General features: G+C 42.9%; 1 protein-coding gene across 2 annotated transcripts in view; it reads right to left on the bottom strand.

Annotated features, from left to right (window-relative positions):
• TFDP2 (transcription factor Dp-2) overlaps positions 1-18,402 on the bottom strand; it is a 751,258-nt gene extending 732,856 nt beyond the window's left edge. For both annotated transcript variants that reach the window (XM_069618279.1, XM_069618278.1), the window contains exon 1: positions 18,315-18,402. The gene's annotated coding sequence lies outside the window, so the exon portion shown is untranslated. The remainder of the gene's footprint in view (positions 1-18,314) is intronic.
• Between the last annotated feature and the right edge of the window lie 4,054 nt (positions 18,403-22,456).

Below are 22,456 nucleotides of genomic sequence, written 5' to 3'. Positions count from 1 at the left end.
ATTAAATGATTATGATGAAATGCACTGATGGTTTCACCAGGATGGTGGTGGTGGGCGATGTATTTTTTCCCATATCCACTTATTAGAATGGGACTTTAACTGGATGTAAAACGAGTCTACATCTAAATATTGCTGGTAATTACAGTCTGAGGCCTTGATTAAGGTGCTTTTAATGGATACACGCCAATACGCATTAGGGGTCAAGTGAGGGAATAAACCCCTATAAAAAGGGAAAAAAGTAATGTTTTGGCGCTGCAGAAAATGGGTCTCAATAAAAGGTGTTCCTTTCTGGATACAGATCAAAACAGACCTTTTGGTTTTTAAAAATAATCATCGAACAACACTGACAAAAATTCATAGGACGTCAATTATGTCAAGAATTAGATTTTTCAATCAATGGAATATGAAGAAAGATCAATGGGAATGAAATAAGTCTTAGATTGTTAATAAATGATGTATTCAGAATGTAATCTTATGCGTTTGTGATCTTTTTCTTTTATGTTACGATTTATAAAATTGCTTCTGTGTTGTTTAGTTGCTGTTATCCGACTCTTTGTTAAGTGCAGTCTAATTTACACGGTTGATTGAAGATTTTTTATATAAAGCTTATGGTGATTTTTAGACAGACATAAATTGCCAATTATTTAATTTTTTATAATTACACTGATTTTACATGAAAAAGATTAATTTCTCGTGTTTATGAAAATAAATGTGTGGTCTTTCGATAGAGGCAACTTTTTGGTGTTATTGTTCGCGAGACATACAACAGTGGACCCAGCCATGTCTACTGTGTTAGTGTTGAAAAACGTTTTGATAATAATCATAAATGGGTGAATTCTGTTCCAGACTCCAGGGCCTTAGGATAATATTGTCAAACTATTAAGGATGGATTTGGTTGTTTGGCGGATTTCATGCCAAAACAGTTATCAAATGAATACTGGTTGTACAAAGGTGTGACCATGCTTGTTGCATTTAATGAGCCAGTTTCACTGGGCTTGCACTATCTATCTATACAACCTATTCAATAAAGGACATATTTACAAATGTTCTTTGAGCGAGTACTCCAAAGCCCTGAGAAGAGAGTCTGAAACCTAGAACATTTGGTTGAGAAAATTAGGCGATGGATACTTCAAAGTGTTTCAAATATTCTCCTTTTGTTATGTAATTTAACAGTAATGTCATGTCACTTTGTGCAAGGGCTGTGAAGCAGGTGAAACGCAACATGTAGTACTCTGCAAACATCCAATTGAATAATATACATTAGTGGTAATCATTTCAGGGAAAGGGCTACAATGCCCAATGTATACATGCAAATGAAAGCTGCAAAGAAGACTATACGACCTGTGTGAACCTCACTACTGGCTTCTATTACCTGGACTATGTAACTAATTGCAGCCTATCTTGGGAAGGGTGGACACGGCTGGATTATGTAGATTAACTTTTTTTTTTAAAGCCCAGACTCCGCCAAGAAGCAATCCAACTACCCATATCACTACTAGCATCCCCATAAATCCCCTGGCAGGCCTCAAGAACCTCCAGGTAGCCCGTCCCAGGGCCTTGCTCCCAGAAGAGCCACAGATCAAAGGCCACCCTAATTTAGTAGGAGAGCCTGTACATCCTGCCAGCTTTCACAGTCTATAGAACCTGATCATTCGTGGCCTAGAGAGTAAGTAAAAGAGTGCATAAGGTGCCAAATGTTCTCTGCATACATGCCTTATAAAAGGACAGTTGCCCTCCTGGAGTGTTGTTCCTAATGTGACCTAGCTAGACTGCTATGCATTTTTTACAACCTAACCTCTAATTTCATTCCCTCTATACAGCACTCCAGCACCTTATTTGCTAATTCACTACATACAAGGGTGACGCTTGGCCATTTTGTCCACCCGAGACCAATCGGGTATGGCTTAGAGTGGGGGAGATTTTTTTGTCAAACTCTCCTTTTGTGTCCCCCTGCAATCATTCTGCACACTGCCAATTCTCAGCTCCGACGCCACATTCAGTGGGCTCGGCTTTATCAGAGCCAACGCTGGCTATCAGCAGGAGGGAATACTATGCGATTACCCTTGGCACTCTTGAGCAGATCCCAAGGCCATCACACATCCACAGCCACCACACTAGCAATTGCCGCTTTGAAAGTTCAGCTTGCCAATAAGGGAACCTCTCATCCCATCTCTTGATTTCATCTCTTTCTGGTCAAGCACCAAAACTATACATATATCCCAACGATTACTATCACTCACCCTTATTATTTAATTTGCCTACAGGTGGTGAGTTAAGTCTATACATTATTGTCTCCCTAACCTTTGCCTTTCCCGCTCTCCTTGGCCCAGTTTCCTTTTCACCCTACAGACCATGGTCTCGCTGCCACCCTTGGTGGGGTCCGAACTTGGCCCCACATGGATAAAGTTCAAGGCCACTATGGTGGTAATTTGCTCACTATAAAAGGCAAAGAACAGAACTTTATGATTTCCTTAAGAAGCATCAGCGTTGTGTATTAATACACCACTGAAAGTTCCTTTCTGTAAATAAAGTGAGTTGGTGGTTAGTATGAGGTGTTGAATTAGGTTACTTCTCTACCCCTTTGGGTAGGATTTGCTAGTTTGCTCCACTATGTGTTACAGGGCCTTTTGGAAAACACTGGAGCATCTTCTGTCTGCAGAAGCAGAAAACCGGTCTTCTGCTTCTTCCTTCCTTTGCAGTTCCACCTGCAGTGCCCCACACATACAGTAAAACGCATGTATCCTCCTCCTTTACACACACATCTACTTCTCCACTTGTTGTTCCTACTGCCCTCCTCGTTTCCGACTCTGGTTGTCAGTTCCCTTGTAACATCTTCTATATTTCTGCAAGCAAAGATCGAAATGTGCGATTACCTCCTAGTTTTATGCAATCAGTAGCTTCACATGGATGTTCCAACCCCATGTGCATTGATATTGATATTGAGATTTTATTTCTATTGCGCTCATACACAAGTGTTTCAGAGCGCGACAAGGCAAGGGAGGGGAACAGGGAGAACAAAACAGTGATCTTACTAGGCCCAGTGACATTGAGAACGCGCAAGTGCAAGGGAGAGGGGGAGAAGTGGAAAGTGCAAAGCAGAGGAGAGGAGAAACGGATAAAAAACAATAAATAATAAAGGCAACAAACACTTTTAGTGCAGCCAGCAATTTGCAAGTGCTAGGTTTAAGACAGCAGACAGGGTAGGTCTGATAAGTGCAGGAAGAAAAAGGCGGGGGCTGTATGGGTACAGATACAGACCCCAGTTCAAGGGGTTGCCCGGAGGCAGTGCAGGAGGGTGAGCAGGTACCTGGGCCCAGAGGACAGAGGGTGGCCAGGTGCACAGTGCCTAGAGAGAACAGATCAGCAGTGGAGAGGGGGAGCAAAGCCAGAAGAAAAGAGGAAGGTCTTGAGGTGCTTCTGAACCGGAGATGGTTCTCCTCAAGTTTTAGAGTGGCAGGGAGGTTGTTCCAGAGGGAGGCCCCAGCCGAAGACAGATCTACCTCCAGCTTGTTTCTTTGAAAAACAACTGACCCTGAGGGAGTTGGAGGTAGAGGAGCAAAGAGTTTGAGAGGGGAGGTATTTGCGGAGGGATAGCTGAAGGTATTTAGGACCCAGGCCCCAGAAAGCCTTGTGGACAATGCAGAGGGTTTTGAATTTAATCCTTGCATCCACTGGGAGCCAATGGAGAGATTTCAGAGCTGGAGAGAAACAATCCCAGGGCTTGAGGCCAAGGACAAGTCTTGCAGTCCTGTTCGCAATTAGTTGCAGAGGACAGAGAGTAGAAGCAGGTAGATTTAGAAAGAGGCTGTTACAATAGTCCAAGCTAGAGAGAACCAGAGCTTGGGATACCATGAGCTTCTGGGGGAAGGAGAGGAAAGGCAGAGTACTTCTGATGAGGTGCAGTCGGAAATTTGAATTTTTAGAGACCTCAGAGATGTGGACAGAGAAGGAAAGGGTGAAGTCAGAGATGACCCCGAGGTTCTTAGCCTCGCAGGTGCGGGTAGGAGGAGGGCCAAGGGAGGCCGGCCAGAGAGTGAGGGGAAAGGATAGTGAAGGTGTGCCGATGGGGAGGATCTCCATCTTGCTGGCATTCAGACAAAGATCATTGGCGGCACACCAATCTTGAATGGCAGTTAGGTAATCAGAGATGAGAGAGGGAGAGGAGGTGGCAGAGGGCAGCCTGAAAATGAGTTGAGTGTCGTCAGCGTAGCACTGGAAATTTGAGCAGAAAGTAGCAATGCAGTGGGCGAGAGTTGCCAGGTATTGGTTGAAAAGCCAGGGCGAGAGGTTAGACCCCTGGGGAACACCACAGGCAGAGAGGAAGATAGATGAAAGGAAGGACCCAAGTTGGATCTGGGAGGGTCAATCTGAGAGGAAAGAGGTCAGCCAGGCCAGAGCCTGATCAGTGATACCCAGGTTTTCACGGAGACAGTTGAGCAGGATGGTATGGTTGACCGTGTCGAAGGCAGAAGAGAGATCGAGGAGGTTGGGAACAGAGGCAATGTTAGAGTCAAGGTTGGAGAGCAGATCTTCACGGATGTTCAGGAGAGCAGTTTCCGTGCTTCTGGCAGCTCTGAAGCCAGACCGGTGGTCATGGAGACAGCCAACAGAATTGGAATGAAGGTTAAGCTGAGAGATGACCAACTTTTCTAGGAGTTTGCCAAGAAAGGGAGTAATGGAAATTGGGCGATAGTTTGCTGGACAAGAAGGATTAGCTGTGGGTTTCTTGAGAAGAGGATGCACAAAGGAGTGCTTCACAGGGGAGGGGAAGGTTCCCGAGGCAAAGGAGTGGTTGCAAAAAATCAGCAAGGGTGTCAATGTGGTCCTTGATGGTTTTAGAGGAACGGGGATGAACCTGTTTTGACGAGGCTTTCATAGATCGGACTTGTCTAGCATGTTTTCCTGTATTTCAGTTGTTCCTCCAGAAAGGTGGTGCTGCCTACTTTCCGTGGCAGTAGACAGGAATCCCATGGCTGCTAATCCACCCCCTATTCAGTCTCACAAGGACATCCTCTATACGACACTCTTAGCAATAAGGGTGCTTATTAGTGCCTATGTATGCAGCTGCTCTATGAGCTTACCTGAGACACAAGATTTGCCCTACAGAGCATTACAAGAAACTACTAATATTAGTTTCATTTATTGGGAATATGCAGTCACTTCAGAGTGCTAGATGCCAGCAAAGAAAGAAAATACAGGAAGTTAGAATAAAACTGAGTGGAGGTTATGGATCCACTTTCAGTATTGCGCCGATCCTATCCTATCCTATTCTAACTAATGCCTCAGTGCAAGGCAAGGAGGAACAGTCTGTCTTTTAAGAGCTCTGTGTAGTGAATATAGTTAGGTTCGGCCCGCAAATTGAGATTAAGTGCCTTCCCCAGTCTGGGCCCTTTTATTCCCAAAGAGTGGCCTCCATGTTTGAGCTGCTTTAATGACTGATGGTTGATCAAGTGAGCATTTGTTGAACAGAGGTGTCTAGCTAGTACATAGAGATAGGTCAGGTTCTGAAGATAATTCCAGCCTTCCCTCTAGCAGGCCTTGCTTATAGTGCAGAGGTTCGGAAATGCTATTCTTTCTTCAAAATGGAAACTAGCAGAGTGTTTTCAGCCAAGGCTTCACATGCTCTTGTTTCAGCAGGCAGAGGCATACTTTTGGCAGCCTGATTTTGCAGTCATTTGCATTTGGTGGTGAATTTGTTTGGGAGCCAGGTAAAGAGTAATCAGTGTAATTACCATACCTCTTGTCTGTTTCATGAAGAAGTTGATTTGCAAAAGACACAGGAATTTATGGAGTAGGGAACGTTGGAAGTGGGCATTCTTAACGATCACAATGATTTAATTACCAAACGTAATTCTGCACCAAGCAGAACAGAGTCCTAGATCATTTACTTTAGCAGAGATGATCAGGGAGTTGCCCAGACTTGTTCTCCACACATACTGGATTGAGTTGCATTCCACCCAGTATCAAAAAAACGTCTCTTTTTGCATCATTGCGGGAAGGAAGCTTTCCTTTATTAAGTGCTGAATGTGGTCGAGACACGTTGTGATGCTCAAGCTTGGTCCCTGAACCTTCTCAAGATGCAGGGTTCTAAATGGCTGGGAGCTATTTAGCTCCTGCTTCTAGCCTAGAAGAGCCTGGTTAACTTGAAAGCAATAGCTACCAGAAGCTACTTTTGACTCTTGAGGCAAACTGGTGCCATACACACAAGACTATGTGGCATTATCTTTCTGTATCTGGGAATGTTAATAAAGAACCATTAAAGATATCTAAAAGATGTTTAAAATTGGCTCCATCATATTCAATTCAAGTTTGCATTTCACGTAAGTTGGATATGCAGCACACTATGTGCTAGCTCCTGGAGTCCTAGGGATATCTCCTGCCTACTAGATGTTGGCCAAAACCCAGGAGATATTGTTAGCTCCTGCTCAGGAAATCTGAATAGTGACCCCTAAAGATGGGTGTGAAATTGGGCGTCGTCGGCATACATTTGAAACTGCACCCGATTTAGTTCAAGGACTCAAGCAAGTGGACACATGTACACAATTAATACAAGGAGGGAGATTGATGAACCCTGTGGGACTCCATAAGGCACCCAATGTGATAGACAGTCAGAAGACCCAATCCAAACTGTTTGGCTTCAGTTAAGCAGCAAATCCATTTCAGTGCTTCAACGGTAATATTGGTCCTATAATTCAGTCTAAACAGCAATGTGAAGTGGTCTACTGTATTGTATGCCACAGAGAGCAAGGAAGATAAAGTCAAGTTGCTGGTCCTCATCCAGGAAAGTGAGCAGCTCTTCCCTCACATTGGCCAGTATTTTTGTTTACATACCACTTTGGTCTAAAGCTAGACTCTGAACATGAAGAATGTTGTTTAGATCTATACACTCGAAGTTGTCCAGTCATCACTTTTTCCAAGATTTTGTTCCTTTAGGCAAAGTGGTTTACATGTCGATTCTTGGCCAAGCCTTGGAGATTCTGCAGAATTTGCAGTTTAGTGATCTCTTTAGTGAGCAAGGGAAGGAAGAGCTTCATGCATTCTGATAGGCATGAACTCCATGGTAGAGACAGAAGAGTCCCAAAATGTAACAAAGCGAACAATCCTGAACTATCTTTAGCTTACGATGCTGACAATGTACCATCTACGCTGTAATGTTCACTAGCTCCTGCTGCCCCCCCCCCTTCTCCCAATGACTTGATATGCCACTTTCTAGTGGAAGTTCACTTAGCCGAGTAGAGGAGATGCAGATTTTTTGGACTGGGGAAAATCAGATTCTGATGGACCTCGGGAATCCAGCCAATATATGCTTTTGACCCAATCATTGTACCCCCCTCATTGTCCTGCAGGATTTAAGCGTCAGTCCATTTGACTCCTGTCTTTTACCATGTTTTCATTTTGCTTTAGGCCTTCTGCATTCCATGAGATTGCCTTTCACTTACTCCCTAGCACCCAAAACACCCAGACAAATGTTGTGCTCCCAAAATAATGAAATGAACCCCTCCTCTCACTATCCTCCTATACTACCCTTTCTTCCACAGCCTCTTCACTTCCATTGAAACCTATGAACATAGAGAAGATGCAAAGCTAGTAAACAAGATCAAAAACACACAACCTGCCAACAAACAAAACATAGGAAAAGCATAAACACTTCTCTATGCTTGCCCCAATCAGTGGGCATATGAGACATTTCATCAGAGCGTACTGCTAGTCAACTTCTGAAACTCACTATAGAACTCAATGAAAACACAAAAAAGGAAATTGGCGGCCAAATGTGTAACACTGAAAACTACAGTGTAAAGTTAAAATACATTGCACACTTTAAGTATTGAGGTTCCTAATTACGTCTGATGAATAAAAGCTTTCTTAGATAAATCCAATAAAACAGTTCATATACATGTATTTTCTTGTATTTTGTTCTCTTCATTTTTGGTCACCTAATTTAAGTCTTACACATATAGCCTTATTTCCTTCAATCTTAAATCGTCTGTAGATGAAGTGTTGCTTTGTCCCAGTGGAAGTCTAGATCAGCAGATGGTGGTTGATGATGTGCCTGTGTACATGGGCTGAAGGTGAGGATATAGCTATGGGGCGGTGGATAGAGGGTGGTTATGTGCCTGTGTAAATAAGATGTGCCTAAAAGATTAATCCGAGAAGAAGCTTGTCAGTGGGGGAAGGAGGGTGTGAATGGGCCTGTGGGTACATGAGTGGAGGGTGGTGCTGCACCCTGTTGACATTTTGGTTGTGTGTATGCTAGGAAGTGCATATGCAGTATGGAAGCAGCAAATGTGGGAAGGCAGGTGTCACAGTATGTAGGGGAAGGATCTGAGATGACAAGTATCTAGGTCAATGCTACCAAATAATTGCCATTGCAAATATGTTATCATTACTGCCTGGTTGGAATAATTGCCAGAGCCTTATAGTTGATATTGGGTATATTAGCTGATGGTTTTATGCCATTCTGCTTAATGTAACACATTTTAATAGCACACCTCTACATTTTGGGTGGTGTCATGGTCCATGGCCCTTCACACAAAAAACAGAGGGAGAGGCAGGTCTGAATCATTTGGTGTTTGCGAGTGCAGGCCCTCGCAGTATCCCAGTCTTAAGTGATGGTATGGTTCCATTTTTTTGTCAGATAGTTTATTAAAAACCTTTCACAATACTAGCTACAAAATACATTTAAATCAATTTCATTAATAAAATACAAAACATACCAATGTTAAGAAAAAATGACATTTACTTAATTCATTTGTAAATTGTCTTGCCTAAAATCCCATAAACATAATTAATAAATCTCATTGATGCGACAAGCGCATTTTGATTAACTTTCAGCAATTTTGTCACAAATTAAATATACAGATTGTTTTTGCGTTAGAAACAAATTTCCACAAAATAGCTTAATAATAAAATGATCCACTCCCTAGCATTCTAAAAATCAATGTTACAAAGATTTCTGTAATCTGAGGTTTGGAGCATAATCTGCAACTCCCATTCTCTTTAGGTGTACGTCTCCAACATTCCACAGTTTCTAATGGAGCAAGAAGAATAGATCTCCAATGCCATTCATGATAATTCTGCCTCACTGGGTCATTGTCCTGTGAAGCACACCGTTATGGGACGTATCTAAATATACAGTTGAGAATTACAATGTTTAAAAACCAAATTCCTACTGACATCCAGACCTGGCTCTCCACCATTAACCTCGGAGGCTTCACACCTTTGCTAAGTCTGTTGGGTACTACATCGACACACACCTCTCCATTAAGGAGCACATAGCAAGGAAGACACAAACGGCTTGCTAACAACTTTCCCTCCTGCAGAAAATCAAGCCATTCATCCTAATAAACAAATTCAGATTTGCTGTCCAAGCATTTGCTCTCTCCTATCTGGATGGTGGCATTGCTGTTCTGCAAAGGCTTCAGGTCACCACCCCGGCACCCACGAGCCGTGTCCTACATGCTGCAGCATGACTCATTGAAGGAATTCAACCACATCACCCTGACCATCATCGAACTGCACTGACTACTGTTGCAGGCATGCACCTCCATCAAATCCTGCACCATCACCTACGAGGAATTCACAGTCAATTTCCTCAAGCTACCTGGCTGACAAGCTCAGCATCTCCAGAGGCCTAAAATCCACCAGAAGGACACATGCAGATGCAGACTTGAACTTGGATGGTGTAGGAGGGAACAAATCAGAAGACAGGCCTTCTCTCTTTAAGCCCCAGATTCTGGAGTCCCCTCCCTGTCAACACAAGACTCACCCCTTTGCTTCTACATTTCAGGAAGGGACTCAAGACCCTCCCCTTCAAGTAATGGCTCCCCAATAACACCTAGGTGCACACACACTCCACCTAATCTGAGACTTGGCAATCTGCTCCACTGGTTACTTGTAGATACCTTGCTGCCTAAATGCCCCCGCTCACTCTCCCGCTGCTCCCTTGTATCTCTGCTTCCCTCACTGTGTACTTCCCCCAAGGACTTTTAAAGCGCTCTGTTGCATACCGAAGCTTAGTCTGCGCTCATTAAATAGCCCAACAATAATAATAATAATAATAATAATAATACGTCCCATCTGTAACAACTTTTCTTGGAGGAGGGCAAACCCCCAGACCCCCCCACCCCAATTCCTTCTTTATAGGGGTTCACTCTAGCTTGCTAAGTGAATCCACTCTTCTTCTAAATGAGGAAAATATTTCACGCTGGACAACGGTTTTGGAGGGTTCCTTGCATGTCTTCAAAACTAGCATCAAGATTTCGCTAACATCGATAATTCTCATACCTGCCAAACAACTTCATGTAATGAGCATTACATTCTTCCTGTTTATGCTAACAGCACACTGCACCAAGGAACCTTTAAGCCTGTATTTATAATAGGTAAACTGACAAAGTTCCAGAATTCCAAGTGTGGTTGGATGAAAAGCAGAAAGGCAGATGGTAAACGTCATGAAATGATGCCAGTGGGCAAACATGGTCATACAACATCTGGATTATTCCAGCTCAATCAAGTCTATATGGTCATCCTGAGAAAAAAACATTAGGTTACATTGAACACAAGCACTGTACGTAACCAAGAGCAGTCACAATTTGTCTCTGAAGCACTTAATTTGTCCCTTGTCAAGTATGAATAAGATTTAATACATCCTGTACTAATGGAGCAAGTACATATGTTACCAGCAGATGTTGGCCTCCACTACTCACCTACCAGGAACTTCAGATTGTGCATCAACTTTCCTGGTAATCTGTGAACAACAAAAGGGTACCAACCCCTCTCCTAGACTAATTGAAACTGACCTGAATCCTGACACATGCTTCTACCTCCTGTACTGTTACTTCTGACCCACTATGCCTTCCAGGCCCAAACAACATATCAACCCAATGGAAATGTGTAGCAATACAGTCTGAAACAGAGGCAAGTCACTTGTTTCACACATTAAAAAAATATAGGGAAGTAAGCAGACATGGTGGCCTGACCCTGCAGTCAAAATTGAGACACCCCGGTGTAAGAACAAAAAAAAAAACATATATACCAATCCAAAACTCCCTTAAAGTGGTGCTCATGCCTGCTTCAGCGGGTGCTCATACTTTTGGTCAAGGGAAAACCGTGCATAAATCAACAAATGCTTAGCCAATAGTGTTGCCAGTAATCCAATGACAAACACGTAAGCCAAATAGAAAGAACAATGGATCCAAATGTCTTAGGGCACAAACATAACTTTATGCCGATTAGAAATCCATCATGATATACAAAAATGCCAGTCAGCATGGACTTACAAACTGTTTGTAAAGTCCTCAAGAAGCTATTTCATGACATTTGTTCCACCACTACTCAGGGACTTCCTCAGGCGAATAGTTACAACTTTACAGAATCGTACTTCGAGATAAAGTACCTATTAATAATTCCACAACTTGACATATAATGTTGATTTTGTATTCCCTTACTCATGTTTTCAATTTTTCATGTTAATATTTTGAGCCCGCTACGTTGAGTGACCAAATCGTTACAATAAATAACATAAAAACATACTACAGTGAAATCCTGCGTGTCCGCGGGTCTGGTTATCCGATTCACACAGGCCATTTGTTTCATACCAAGCCATCTTTTGCTCCCACCACCCCATATACAGATTAGCATATGTTGGGGCTATGCAGGAACCCATGTCCATACCACATTTCTCTCTATATAATTTCTCATCAAACAGAAAGACAGTGTTCCAAACAGTATCTAAGAAGTGTTATAATCATTTCATTTTGTTGTTTGAAACTGATCGATCTAGTACCAAGAAAGAATTGACATGCTTGCAACCCATTGTGATGTAGAATCGACGTATATAGAGATGTCCCATCTAGCGAAACCAATAGATAACCAGATTCCCATCTATATCTTGTATTTTAGTGAGGAGATCTGTAGTTTCTCTAATGTATGAATTCAAGCCTTTCACAAACAGTTGCAAAAAACACATATAGGTATTTGGACACATTTTCAACAATGAACCTCTGGAAGAGACAATCAGCCTACCTAGTGACATTTCAATATCTTTATGAATTTTGGGCATAAAATACATGATCGGTGTTGTAAGGAAATCTTTTTTCATAAATAAGACCTCCTCACTTTCCAACAAGTTATTAACCTGAAATAACTGTAGCATAGCATACAATTCTGTTTTGATCTCGCCTATGTATTGCATCTTCCTAATTTCATAACATTCCAGATCTCTCAATTGTTTATATGCTTCCACCATATATCTAGTTTTAGACCAAACCACTACTCCACCTTCCTTATCAGCCTGTCTGACAACAATAGTCTCATCTTTTTTGAGAGATTCTATGGCTGATTTCTGTGAGAGTGTAAGATTTGATCTGTTGAAAGGAGATATATCCGACAAATCCCTTAAATCTCTTAAATCTCTTATGACACACTCTTCAAATGCCTCAATGTTGTTAGAGATTATTGATGGATTGAAGGTTGATTTGTTCTTTAAACCACTTTCTACCGTTAGATCTGTAGCAATCTCTTAATATTCTTTGATCTGATCATTATCAGGCACGGCTCCCATCATGATGGCTTGTGTATCTGATAGAGTTTCTAGACTTATCACCGTTTCCAAATCGTTAACACTGAGGATGTTGGGTTCTGGCGGAGGATCAGACATTATATGGGCCATTGCACTTATTTTGAGTAGCAAAGAATTTTTTCAATTAGATTTTCCTCAGAAATTGGAATAGGTCTATTATAGTTTCTGTAAATCAAAATTCTGGGTCGGACAAAATCGTAATCCCAATTCCAGAACTTCTTGTTCATTATCTGTTATTACTCTTTCTGAAATATTAAAGACTCTTGGTTTAAATTCTGTGTGCTCCTTTTCCTCAGCTCTTTTGTCCTATCCCAGAACGTGAGATCCGATTCTGTGTATTGCCAACCCCGTCATTTCTTTCTCCTCTTGTTGGTCCTCTGCTTCTTCCTCCTGGGAGTCTGCCCCTTGGTTTCCTCTCGTTCCCGCTTTCCAGATGGAGGAGTTTTAATTCCTCTAAAAAAATTCATCCTCACAGGTCTCAAATCCAGATCGGATGATTCAACTTCTCATGACGTGGACTCAACTGGTACTGTGATAATACTGCTGGGATTTTTCTTATTTTTCATAAATTGCTCCTTTATCGGCTCATTGTATTTGCAGACAGATGCATAGATTATGCCTTGTTGGTAATCTTTCTTACCTCTTAGGAATTTTTGTTGTTTCTTAATGCCTTAATGTTGTTTTCTTAAACCCTCGAAACGTTCAAAGTTTTCTTCCATTATGGACACTTTACGTTTACATTCATCCACATCTTTTGAAGTGAATAATTCCCTTCCAAATTCTCTATTTTAACGATGAGATTTTCTCTTGTTTTTTTTTAGCATATTTGATTAATGTCTGAATTATCCCAAAGGAACAACTGTTGGAGTGGTTAATCCATTCTTCTATAGGTTTTGGATCCATATCCTCATAGGTTGGAATGGTTAAAATTCTCAAACCTCTCGAGATCCTTTTTTCTTCCAGACAGTGTGTCATTGCTTCCCACCACTTACTGATCTCGTTCTTTTTGATGCGCTCCAATTTGCCCATTTGTTGCATCACTGTTAATGCTACTGAACTGCTTGCTCCATGTATTGCCAAAATCTCTTTATCCAGTTTAAATAAGACTTGTGTCGCCGCAAATCGCTTGGCTTTGATTTGTTCTGCCATGCTTGACGATTATATCCTTAGTACTTAGTAGGGATCAAACTATGCACTGTATTCTGCCGCTACCTGTAATCATAGAGTTTGACAAAAATCCCCAATGTCAGTTTGCCAAATTTACCAACCATCGGGTGTACGATCCTTTCTCCTAGACTATCTCTTGCTGTAAAATTCAAAAGAGATGCCTGATGGTGCTGAACCGTGTCTTGTGTTAGCAACTCGCTCACCCCTAATACTCGGAAACTATACCAGGCTTACTACGCATACTATAAAATGTCCTCTCTATTCAAGTCCATATTGCTTACAAGGGAGGCGGCTACCACTCCTAATGTACCCACTCAAAACTCCCTTAAAGTGGTGCTCATGCCTGCTTCAGCAGGTGCTCATACGTTCGGTCAAGGGAAAACCGTGCATAAATAAAGAAATGCTTAGCCAATAGTGTCTCCAGTAATCCAATGGCAAACACGTATGGCCAAGCCAAATTGAAAGAGCACTCAATAATTTCTAAGTGCAAAAACATAACTTTATTCTGATTAAAAATCCATCATGATATACAAAAATGCAGTCAGCATGGACTTACGAACTGTTTGCAAAGTCCTCAAGACGCTATTTCATGCCACACATTCCACCACTATTCAGGGACTTCCTCAGGCGAATAGTTACAACTTTACAGAATCATACTTCTTTTATTTTTACATTTTCAGGGAATAGGCTCGTACTGGGTCATGTGACTAAGGTTTTAAGACCACCTTGCCTGGCGAAACCCAGGCGGCCATCTTAGGCTAGTCCTAAATGGCTCGAAACCAATGTATTTGAGATCAAATACCTACTAATAATTCCACAACTTGACATATAATGTCGATTTACTATTCCCTTACTCGTGTTTTTAACTTTTCATGTAAACATTTTGAGCCCGAAAGGTCGAGTGACCAAATCGTTATAACATCAAAACCACTGCAGTGAAATCCTGCATGGCCGCGGCATGGGTTATACAAATTCATCAATCCAAATGTCGTTCAACGGCAAATTTACTAAAACCGGAAAATGAGGCGGTACACATGGTTTGATCATTCCTGTGACAAATTTTCCTTAGTCAGTAGGTGACATATAATACCTCCATCTTGGCTTGGCCATACGCGTTTGTCGTTGGATTACTGGCGACACCATTGGCTAAGCATTTGTTGATTAATTAGTCACTTGATGTTTTCAGCACATACATGGCTTTTTATCCAACAACACTTCCATTCTAACTGCCAGGGTGATTCTTGCCCTGCCCAGCTTATAAAAGACGCAGCTAGAGATCTCTCCCCGTTTATTGCCAAACTTGTCAACTCTTCTTTCACGTCCGGCACGGTACCCACCAATTTAAAACAATCCTGGGTACTACCATTGCTTAAAAAGCAAACGCTAGACCCTCTTATACCCACAAACTACCGCCCCATTACAACAGTCCCCTTCCTGCTCAAAATCTTGGATAAGATCGCCTACAATCAAATCCAAAGTTTCCTGGAACAACATAAACTCTTAGGAGAGCGCCAATCAGGATTCCGTCCACAACATGGTACAGAGACTGCCCTGATCGACCTAAAGGCACAAATAGATGAAATAAGAGATAAAGGTAAAATGGCTCTCCTCTTGTTGCTGGACCTCTCGGCGGCTTTCGACCTTGTAGACCATGGAGTACTTTGCAGCCATTTAGACTCTGCTGCACACTTTTCCAAGGAGGCCATATCTTGGATTGAATCCTTCCTCAGTGATAGGACCATGAGGGTGTTCTCCCCTTCGGCAGCGGCGGACCCAATCCCCATCCGATGTGGAGTCCCTCAGGGCTCATGCGTCTCCCCGACTCTCTACAACATATTCACTAAGCCCCTTTTTGATGATCTGGACCATCTTGGTATCACCTACACCAACTATGCAGATGATACCCAGATTCTCCTCCCACTTTCCGGGGACTACAACAAGGATTTGGCCTTGGTGAATAGGGTGTATATCATCGTCCAGGCATGGATGGCAACCCACGGTCTATGCCTGAACGATGACAAAACAGAGTTGCTCATCCTAGGAACACATTCTAACATGAAGAAACTCAGTCAGGACTATACCTCATTTGAAATTGACGGGAACATTATCAAGGTTTCCAAAGATGTTAAGACACTTGGCTTCTATCTGGATGCCACCCTCTCTTTTGATAAGCAGGTGAAGTCTTTGGCATCTGCCACCGCCTACACATGTAAGCTCATTAGAGCAGGCAAGCATTTTCTCTCCGATAACAATTGCCTTATCCTAGCAAGAGCATTAATCCTTTCGAGGATTGATTATTGTAATGCCCTCTACATCGGAGCAAACAAATCCATTACCCACCGACTTCAAATTCTTCAAAACAATGCCCTACGAGCCGCCCTTGGTGTACCCAAAAGATCACATATTTCAAACATCAGACGTCTAAACAACTGGTTATCCTCCCAAAACAAAATCCACCTCAAAGTAGCATCCCTGGTTCATAAAGCCTTGAACAATGCAGCACCAAGCTATCTCCGCAATAAACTCACAAAAAGAAATCACTCGCGCCCTGCCAGAACTGCAAATGCCAACAGCCTCATCATTCCTAGATTCAGGTTATCTAAGGCGGGGGGTAGTAGCTTCCCGGTGCAAGCAGCTCAATTATGGAACTCATTGCCTAATCCTCTACGCGAGGCACAGCCCTTCCCTAAATTCAGAATCAACTACATCAATTTGCTAAGGACTGCCAATGAATAGCCTATTGGCGCCCACTTATCCTTCACCCCACCCTAGAACATACATTTCATCATGATCTTTATGGTCCCACTCTCTTGTACATAGACTCTCTTGATCATATTTTGTATCTATTCGGCATGTAAACCGCAACTGCTGCCTTCCTGTGATATTTTGCATTCTATTATTTGTATTTTGTATTTATACAGTGTATGTATTCCCTTGACCCCACCCTGCAACCTAAGCTTCGCATTTTCTGTACTGCTGCGCCCGGCTACCTTCGGGTTTGGTGCGCATTATAAGTGAATAAAACAAACAAACAAACAATTTGCCAGTTATGTAGATCCCAGACTTATGATAGGAATGCAATAACACCAGGCATGAAATTCAAAGTGATGCAGGCTGAAAAATTGGGACTGGCAGACGCTGCCACGGATTACATGGGGCTACTTAGGAGCTATGCAGTTCCTAAAAACTGGGCCCGGCGCTTAGGCTACAGTATGGTTAAATCATTAATCTGCAATTCTAATGCTCACTACATCCTCAGCTTAATTTATGTGCCCGCCTATGCCTTATGAATGAAACTACCACATTTCTGTCAATTCTTGCATTACTTTTGCATAAGGTTGCCTAGCTCCATAGCAGCAATACAAAGCCACAGCATGAACACCCTGCTCAATATATTATTTAACTCAAAGAATGTTTGCTCTGAATAAATTCAAGCATGTTGACCCCTTATTTACATTCAGCAGAATGCCATTTCAGGAGCCCACAGGAAGCCATGAAGTTTGGCGCACGTCAAAATAAAAGGTGCATTGTTCGTTGGAATGAGGCATAAATAATATGCAATATTTAACATAAAAAGGAACCATTCATACTTTGATAAGTACAAGTTTACTCATGCGTAATTGGCATACTCTGTTGCCTTGAATTATACATTCTCGCGCATGGGGTGACGCAAGAATTACAAAATGAAAACATAATCGCGTGTTGCAAAGGGCGCTCAGATCCATACAAAATCTTATTTGCTGGGGCCGCTTGCCAATCCAGAGCTTGCACAATGGCAGTTCCTGCCCCGAGAGGCAGACACCAAATGTTGCCACCCACACTCTCACACTGTGCCTCGTAATAACCATAAGGGGCTGGAATGCACTAGCCCCTTCACGAGCAAACAATGCCTGGCTTCATTAGAATACAGCTGACACTTCCAACCGAACGCATTCTTCCCATGAAGACTGCAGCAGGGAAAAAACATCACAAAATTGGAAGAAAACTGAGAAACAAACATATATCTTAAAAAAAACCGTGTTAAAAAAAAGTCCACTTTTGAAAATGTATTTAATAAATGAATTTACGAGAATTAGAATTAAAAGCTCCATAATATAGTGTACATAATTTGCAGGCTAAACTAAAATGCATAATAAAATACCAAATGTCAAAGTTAATTCTTAATTGAGGGGACCAGAGAGATATTAAAGTGACAACTGCAATTTCTATACATTTTTAAAGTACCCTTAATGGCGTTAAAAATCTTTCGCAAAATTAATTTTATTTAACGGCCACACGTTTTACAACCAGACACGCAGGCGGAAATGCTGCAAATAAATATCCACATTGTAATCATTGTATGTGAGCATTTAATTGACAAACTCAGCCAACTCCTCACCCCTCCCCCGTCCTCCCCCGCAGCACACTGTAGTTTGCCTGTCTGCAACTTCCAGGGTTAGCTTCAACGTCGCCGGACAAGTAGGGGGCTATTTGCACATGTGATCTGAACAAGGTGAAACACCGGGTGTTTATATACCAAATAAATCACTGCAAATAGAAACAAAATGATCCCTCGCTCTCTCCGGCTTACCTGGACTAGGACTGGGGAAGCATGCTCTCACTGCAGTACCAACAACACTCTCCAGTCTTTGTTACCATTCAGTGGAAACTTGAGTCTCTCCCAGACGTGAGCAATCGAGCTCAGAGCGCATCCTTTCACGACTCACCCCTCTATACCCCAAGCCATGCGCTCACAGATGGTGTAGATCAGAGGTGTGTGCAACAGGACGCTTCCATATTACGCACCTTGGGTACAAAGTAATATTCTCTCAGTGCAGGGTGAAATATGGAACCAATAACGCCAGCGCCTTAATGAAATGGAATACCCAACAGGTTATATTGTCTGAATTTTTTTTTAAAACGTGTTGTTTTCCTCATTGGCTGCAGAAGGGTATACTAAAAGTATCTGATGCACATTCCTCCAACCACTATCTCACTCACACTTCTTACATTTGCAACGGTATCATATAATCCCATAAAAACATGTTTCCATGTGCTAATATGTATAAATCATATGACATGCAGAGACTGAGCGATTGCAAAAAACAAAATACTACTGTTCATACAAAATATGCATACATATTTAACTTTGTTTGTCCTGGCTGAGAAAATCCCAAAGGCAAACGAATTAGAAAAAAAAGTAAGAGTCAAAATGAGGAGCATTTTAAAATTGGCAATGAAACAAAGTTGTGCTTCTTTGGTGTTAAGATTGAAATATACTTTTTAAATTAACAAAATTATATCAATGTTAGCTATTAGAAAGGTTCGGTTTGGGTCATATGTACAACCAGAACATATCCTAATTAATGGAGATTGTGATTCCATGCCTTTGGTTTTGCTAGAATGATGTAAATGTATCACCACTCTTCTCTGACTTGGCGCTAAGGATGGCGGCTATACCTTGGGCTGCAGCACATATATAGTGTGTGTGGTATCAGCAGGTTATCATTGATGGGCAGGGTGGCCATTACCAAAATGATAATTCTGCCACGAGTTTTATACTACATCAGTAACGTCCACTGCTATGTCAAGGCCTCCTTCCACTTACTAGCAGTAATGCTACGAGAATTCCTATGGGGTGCGGCCCGACATAAACTGTCACTTGCTACACTATACCTGCCTTATAGGGTGGGAGGGGTGCAACTACCTGATTTGGCAAAATACTACCTTGCAGTGCAACTTAGTTTTGTAACTAGATGGCTCTCAGGTGAGGCTGCACCGGAAACAGAATTGCTACAGCAACTGGTAGCCCCTGCATGCCTGAAAGAAATACTATGGGTACCATTGAGCTGCTTGGGGCACGCCCCCATTATTGTAACTTTGGGGAGAAAGGTGTGGCACAGAGCCAAGACATTGCTGAAACTTGAGCACCCTTACTCGCCCGAGACTCCAATCGCTGCTGACGTCTGCAAAGATAAAATGGATCTAGCAGTGGTGAAGCACTGGGAAAGATGGGGTATCTACAATTGGGGCTATATGTACGAAGAGGGTGTCTTTAGAGAGTTTGGATCCCTACTTGAGAAGGAAGGATTGCCCAAAGGGTAGTTCTTGTGGTACCAGAGGGCACGGAAGGTGGCAAACGGGCAATGGGAATGTTAGCCTGAGGAGCCGGTATCAAACCCCTTCATAACTCTAATGCACAACTTGAGCAATGGCTGGAAACCAGTGTCCAGACTATATGGCCTACTGATAGACAGACCCAATCCCAAAGGCATAACGCTGAAAGAGCGATGGGAGATGGACCTGTGAGGAGATATAACAGAAAGGGAATGGGAAAGGATACTGGTATACCCCCGGGAAGTGTCAAGAAACTCCTGATTTAGGCTAATCCAGCTGAATGTCTTGTACCGCTCCTATATGACCCCACAAAGGCTAACTAAATTCAGCAGCAATGCACAGCCTCTGTGTCCCTGGTGCGGAATGGAGGGAGCAGGGCTGATACACATGTTCTGGGTATGTGGGCATGTACAGCGGTTTTGGGCACAAGTAGAACAGGCCTGTGGGAAGACTGGAATTGTTACGTATGGTTGGACTCCGAAAGAATGTTTGCTGGGCGCTTACCCCAGAGTTGGAAAATGTAGGCATGTGGACAAGTTCATGGACTTGGCGTGCATATTAGCCAAAAGATCCATTGCAATGGCTTGGAAATCAGCTGGGGGACAGCAATATACACGCTGGCACAAATAATTTGAGCGCTGGGCAGAAGCTGAAACCAGAGTATGGAATGATGGGTAGCCAAGGCAGAGGGGAATGTTAGGGATAGCTACAAAGCTTGGAAAACACTGATTTGGGACATGTTCCATCCCTCCGATGACAAACCACCACGAGCGCAAACAGGATTTTCCTATAACATTTAAACCAGGATACGATGTAAAACAACATATGGAGGGTGCTGATCAGGCTGCTCCTCCCCAACAGAAGATAGTGTTTAATACAAATGTGAACCCCTACTCGCCTACAAGGAAAATAGAGATGCCTAATACTGTATATTGTCCAACAAGCAAAGAAAGTTTCTTGGTTGTTACTGTGTTATTTGGTTGTTAACTATAAGTCAATGGGCCTCATTACACAGTAGGCAGGCGCCCTGGCACTATTAGCGCCATGGCTACCCCCTTACCGCATTCCGGGTCCGTGTTCCCGGAATAGGGACTTAATGGGTAATTCCAACCTTGGCGGGATCGGTAAGTCCCCATTCCGGGAACCATTCCCCATTCCCATTTGAGCCGCCATAGGGCTCAATGGGGATGGGGAAGTAGCTAATAACGGTAGCTCTGAAGTCCCTTAACAGGTCCCGTCCTTAACACCAGGTCAGACCTGGCGTTAAGGAAGGGACCCGTAAGGGACCTCGTAGTAGGGCGGTAAGGGATTACCGGCACCGGTTCCCTTACCGGTGCCGGTAATCCCTTACCGTCTACCGTGTAATGAGGCCCAATGTATTTGCATGGAAATATATGCCAATATATGACACACTTGATACATGTATAACTGCTACTATATAAATGCCACTAAAAACATTTTAAAATAAATATAGTGTGGATCAGAATATTACCTCTACATCCGTCTTCTACCACATCCCAGTATTTACTTGTTTTTTCTTCTTGCACCTAGGGGTCGGTGGTTCTTATGAGGGCAGACGGCTTGCCGGCAATAGCCTCTGTGAACCGGCAAGGGGGAAATCGTTCCCATCAGTTGGCGTCACTCGCATTCCAGTTGGGCTGCTGAGCAGAACACAACCTCCTGTCTCTGGCCGATTCACATTAGAAGGATGGACAACGTCAAGCTGACTGTTGAGCAATGTATTTCCTTCCTCCTGTTGGGTGTTGGGCCGGACACTGTTTCGTCTGATTTGGAGGAGTTTCAGTGTGCCGGTCCAGTTTGCCTCTCCTCAGGATGCTCAGCTGCCCTAGTACTGTTCCAGTTTCCCTTGATCGTGGGCTTGTCGAGTGGATGCCATGACAGTGTCCTGGCCAGCATGACTACACTATGCCTTTCCTCCTCATCCACTTCTTCCAAGGGTGCTGGCAAGAGACAGAACTCTGGGTCGCAGATGATTCTGCTAGGGTGACCGAAATGCTGTTGATATCTTCTTCTGCTCAGCCTGGCAATGACTTCAGTATTGGTTCTAGCACTGTGCCCACGGAGGAACGTTTTGAGGGATTCTGCCTTCTGCATCCTGGGTTAGGGGGTTTAGAAATTGAGAGGCAGGAGTTGCGTAGACAGGGGCTGAGTCAGCAACTGGCTCTGGCTGTTCAAAAATCCAGGAGGTCTTCTATGCTGAAAGTGTAAAACAAGGATTGGAGAAACTTTGTGTTGTGGTGTTCCACAAAGTCGATGCAGGCCCTGGATTGCTACGTACCAATGATTCTGCAATTTTTACAAGGCTGGGTTATGGGCCTGACTGTGTCTGCTTTACAGGCTCAGTGGGTGGCTATCAATGTTCCCTCTAAGCTGTGCGCGTGTGCGCTTGCCCAGCTTGCTTCTGGGTGCCGCTCAGACGATTTTTAGCAGCGCACACAGACAATTCTCCCCTATTCAAAAAGATTTAATAAGGCACAAGCCACAGCAATTACCTGAAATGTTTGTTCTCTTAAAATAAGCAACTAGTCTTGATATTCTGCTAATTTGCATTGCACTACTATGCACCTAAAATCGCTAACAGCAAAATACAACAAG

Source organism: Ambystoma mexicanum, chromosome 10 (assembly GCF_040938575.1).
Source record: "Ambystoma mexicanum isolate Mex_15411 chromosome 10, UKY_AmexF1_1, whole genome shotgun sequence".
In the NCBI taxonomy this organism is placed as follows: Eukaryota; Metazoa; Chordata; class Amphibia; order Caudata; family Ambystomatidae; genus Ambystoma; species Ambystoma mexicanum.
Note: the sequence above shows the minus strand (reverse complement) of the source record. Positions and strands in the feature narration are given on the sequence as shown.